Raw genomic sequence first — 5,411 nt, forward strand, 5'->3', positions numbered from 1 at the left:
TTGTAGTTTATAAGTTTAAGACTTTATGTGTGCTGTGAAGTTCGGGACTCATTGTAGTCTATCTACTTTTTGTCTGCTATTATGGCAAAGCAACTCATACGAACACTTTTAAAATTATTTCTTTATTTTCTCTTTCTTCTTTGGTTTTGTTTACCTTATACTTTCGATAGAGAACGTTCCTTGTTTTTGTTTTGTAGACTTCATGTTTGAGTTATATTTAGTAGAATAGCGGTACGTGTGTGATTTAAACACATATGTTAGGCCAAAAAAAAAATTATTCGGTCTCTGGTCAGACCAAAATTCCGGAATTGACGCGGCGATGCGGCTTTTTTTTTTTTTTTTTTGCTTTTTTTTTCTTCAAGCTTGGATTGTACAGACAAGGTGGGGTACTATTTTGCTTTTTTGGTGTCCTCAAGTACATTGGTGACATCCATAATTTGCCTTGGTGCTCTCGATCATTTGCCTTGGTGCAATTTCCCATTCCTTGGTGCTCTTTGGTAAAAAAAAAAATTGAGGAGGTGCGGCAATAGAGTGCGCTGTTGGAGCTACCGCGGAACATTTTGGGGGGAAAAAAGATTGACGCGCATGATTAAAATCGACGCGCGCGCTGACCAGAGACCGACTTATTTTTTTTTTTGGCCTTACTCCAGTTTTGCTCAGTGAGAGATTTCGGACGATCCTGAGATTTAAATATGGTGGTTGTAGAATATACGGTTCATCGCAGGAATACTAGAAGTGCGCACCAGTATTAGGTACATGTACATGAATTTCGAAGAGACTTTTTAGCCGCACGTATTGTCTTCTTGAGAATACCTACAGGGTATAATATAGAATTGTACTAGTCCGTCCATAGTAGAAACTGTATCGTGCAGAAAGAAATCATACGCGTTTAAATTATAAATAATTTAAGAGAAAGAAGTTGTAAGAAAGTATAGTTTTTCAATATAGGGTTATTGTAAAAGAACATCCGTAGATGGGCCAAAGAACTTTGAACAAAGTCACTTGAAATTTCTTCCAATAAAGGTGCAGATCTTTTTTATACTTTTTGTAAGTGTGTTATTTTAGAAAAGAGTACATTTTCTTTCGTTATCGTGATAAAGTGATTTACGTCGAGTCTCGTTGTCTTCAGTTGTTTTCAAACATAGAAACATCTTCATCGGGCTGAGAGTTTTAGATTTGTATCAAGTTCACTTCTGTCTGTATTTGAATTTTGAAGTGTGTATATTTTGATCAAAAGCTTAGCCAATGAACAGAATTAATGAATTTTTTTAGCACTACAGCTGTTCCTCGATTGTGTCTGCCGAGGAAATGTAATTATACGCCTACATGTGTATTTTAAATGAAAGGATTGATTTAAATTATGTCGAATGTCTTTGTTACCAAATTGTGAAACTTTATTTTTTTCCAAACGCACGTTTTGTTGTTGTGTAAATGCCAAAGTTGAATCTAGTTTTGTTTTCATTTTAATTCATGTACATAGTTCAGAGTGTTTTATACAAAAAAATATCATGTGATAATTTATCGGAAAACAATAGTGTAATTTGTGCGACAACACAACGCAGTGGTTCGCTTCACTCAATTTTTTGAAGTTTGATGTGCGTATTTAAGTACTGAGAAGAGCGTCTTGTGAATTGTTATAACCGTTTTGGGTAAAGGAAAAATAATGTTGCATAAGCAACACATTTAAAGCTGAAGAGGATACAGCATATTTATAAATCAAGTACATGGTATTGTTTGATGTCAACTTAAAATTGAACAAGGTAAACCAAAGGGAGACTCTAACCAATGTCGAATGCATGTGTGTGAAAAAAAATAATGTTAAGTATTTGCGTTATTGATAAAATAATATTTGTATGATTGGCTTTAAATTTTATAAATGCTAACTTATAAGAAGTGTTAAGGGGCTGTCTGGATAATTAAGAGGTTTTTCTCACGTATTAGTAGTGCGGCCGATGGCCATCTAATGATCCTTTATGTTTTTAAGGCTGTGTCTGGATCGGGTATTCTGGGACTACGGCTTCTGTCTTTGCCATTGACATGTCACACTGACTTTAATCCGTAGCCGTAGACGACAAAGTCTGTTTCAGACACGGACTTGGCACTCGTGTGGCGGGTCCATTCACACGTGTTCGATCCAGTATAAACTAGTTTGCTAGACGACACTGCACTAGAGTGTGAACGCTTTTATTTACACAGAGATATTTTTTTTTCGTCGTTATCAAACATTTTTATCATCTGACTCGCACCTCAATTATGCACACTTTCCACAAAGTTTATTCTATAAAATGATTTTTTTAGGGCCTATACCAATGCAGTGTACTACGAAACTAAACACAAAAGCTGAGAATAGCACAATAAAAAGGAAACCAACAAACTGTTTACCATTTTTGTGTGGTCATTTTGTGATTTATTGTTCTGTTTCACATGGGAAATGAGTCATTTTTTCAAAGGACAAATAGAACAGTGGTTGAAAGTGGATCCATACGATGTGAAGTCCCCTTTTCTTATTGCCAGAATTACATTTCAGTTGAACAAAGAAATTGATTGGAGCGGGGTTTGAACCTGCGACCTCCAATTTTGCGGGTTTGCGGCGTCTGACTAGCGCCCACGGTTGACAAAGACATTGATAAAATGGGGAACCGCTAACACTATAGGTCTGGATAGCTCAGTTGGTACAGCAACGGAACGGCAATGCGGAGGTCGCGGGTTCAAACCCCGCTACTTATAATGTACCTCGTCAGTTTCCATATTATGTGGTTTATTTGAAAATTTACCAGAATTACACTTTTTTCCTCTCATTATAACAACCTCATCCCAATGACACCAGTGGCAGCCAATCTCTTTTGCCAAAAAAATGTGCAGGAAACGCAAAGCACTGTGGGTGTTAATTATACCACTGTGATCCATGCACGTGCAACGACAGGTTCCCGCCCCATAAAATATCGAAGCCAGAATCAACAACGGAGAGATTGGAAACCACTCTATGCAGTTACATTCTGCGGAAGTGCTGACCCGATGTCATTGGATATACACTGGATATTCCCATCCAATGAGCTCAGAGATATTTATTTGAAATAACCGACAGGATTCGAACCAGCCAACCGATCCCGTTAGCTCGGTGATCGAGTCAGACATCTGCACTAGAAAGCAGGAGGTCGTGGGTTCGAGTCCCACCCGAGCGATTTTTTTTCTCCAAATTTCACTCGGGAGGCAACACACTGAGTATAGAGTGTTTAAACGTCGGTGAAGGGCAAACCTAATTTGAGGTTTCGTACGTAGTAATAAGGCGGCTGGCCTGACGCGTCTTCTGGATACGCCATTTTTGTAAGTTAAGTTCTGTAGCATTGATGTCGGCTGCTAAAGTCCAGAGAAAAAAAATCTCCTCTTGTAGGTCGCGTTGTGACGAGATATTTGGATGAATTTTGCCGGCACACATCAGTCGCTGTCGCACGCACAAGAGAATTGACGGAGAAGCACTCTTTGCGCCGCGTGACAGTGACTTATGTCCACAGCACTCGGCGGGGCTCGCGCTCCGCCAGGACCCACGGCCCGAGGCGGGCCACGTCCGCTGAACTTCACTGGAGCCGCAGGGACCTGGAGCCCGGAAGCAATCTGGAATGATCACTCGAAAGTGAAGTTGGTTTAATAATTAGCGCATTTATGCGACATTTTGAAGATAAAGACGGCACTCACTCCAGAAATCACTTTCTTCAGCTGTGTGATAGCATCTTTGTGGAAAGTTGATGTTACTGTTTATAGGAGTTGAAAGGGGAAAACATTTTCTATCTAAAAGAATAATACTTAACCTATAGGCAAAGAAAACAAAACTTCCTTTTAGAAATTAAACAAGTCTGATTACCGCAAGAAAACTTTCATTTGTGATAACAGACACATGATATCAGAAGTAAGTTAATTTTACTAGCAGAAAGTTATGCTACTAAATACGTGACTGTTTCTCAGCGGATTTTCGCTTTTAAAGTTCGTGTAAATGTATTTGCAACTTTCGGCAACATCTTGTCTTGAGCAGCTCAGCGACCCCCCCCCCCCCTCCCCCGGCTGTTTTTAAATGAAAAAACAAATCAACACAATTTGAAAGAGAGATCGCGCTAGTTGCACCTGGCTCCTTGCGCTATGGTTGCACCTGTCTTAACTGTGCACAAAGAGATAGTTAATATTCAAACATCACACTTTCACATATCGTCATGACGGTCGGCACGTAGTACTAATCTATATATATCACAGAAGCCGTGACCTAGTGTGGGTGAGTATACGGGGTGGGGTGGGGCATGGGGGTCCGGTGGGGGTTTCGAAAGGCCCACCCCAGACTTATATGTCGAAATAACATAAACACTTTCTGTACTTGACTGCCTTTTAATTTTGTGCACGCTTAATTAGTTTGTAGTGTAGCATAATGTCCCTCCGTGACACACACACACTAGGATGGCTACGGAACATACGGCAAGTCGGCAACCCAGGTACAAAACAGAAAGAACATGCCACAGGCCGGCGAGCAGAATTAGACTCGAGCGATCGGTGTCCCATTAAGGTTATTTCTTTACACTTCTTAGGTACCAATTACATTGTAAAGTGTAACTTACATCGATGATGAAACCATGGAGGAACAGTTGCAGATATACTTACATTTCCACGGTCTTGACCGTCTTGTGATTGGAAATATCCCGTGTGAATCCAATACGTTAAGACTTCAAGATCATATCTCTCCTACTTGCATCTCTGCAATGATGAAGTGATCGAACATTAAAATGTTTCTCTATGTACTTCAAGTGCCTAACTGCCCTAAAATAGCGGGACATCGCCTGCAGCGTGTTTACACAGAAACAGAGGCCTTGCCCCTAGCGCCATATCATTCTGCATGTGATCAGCGTTTCTTTATGACAAAATATGTAAAGTTTCACACTTTGACAACGTACAGCATGCACAGAGCAACTGAAGTGAGCACGTTTTGCATGTGTTCCCCATACTCCACGTATCACACGTACGCCATTCCATATATGGCACGGGATTCCCCCTGTAGCCCATAAAAGGAAGCGACGCAGCCATATTTGGAAATTCAACCTGCAATATCAATATGTAAATACGGGGAAACCCTTTGACTTGCGAGAAGTGGCAGGCGCGCAGGCGCCTGACCAATCACAAGTGATCTTATATAAACCGGTAATTGATTGATTTGTCAACGTGGCGGATGAGACGAAAAGTATCATTGGCTCATGTGGACGTAATGTTTATTCGGTGCTTTTTCATGAAATAATATTGTTCTGATCGTTGGTAAAAATATCAAAATAAATTGATTACAATAATGGTTTCAAATACATGTAAGTACAAGTGTACATTGGTTGATAACTGAAGAAAAATGGTTTTAAGTTATTTTTTTTTTCTGTGACTGTGCGAAA

Source organism: Patiria miniata, unplaced genomic scaffold, assembly GCF_015706575.1.
Source record: "Patiria miniata isolate m_02_andy unplaced genomic scaffold, ASM1570657v1 HiC_scaffold_1, whole genome shotgun sequence".
NCBI lineage: Eukaryota > Metazoa > Echinodermata > Asteroidea > Valvatida > Asterinidae > Patiria > Patiria miniata.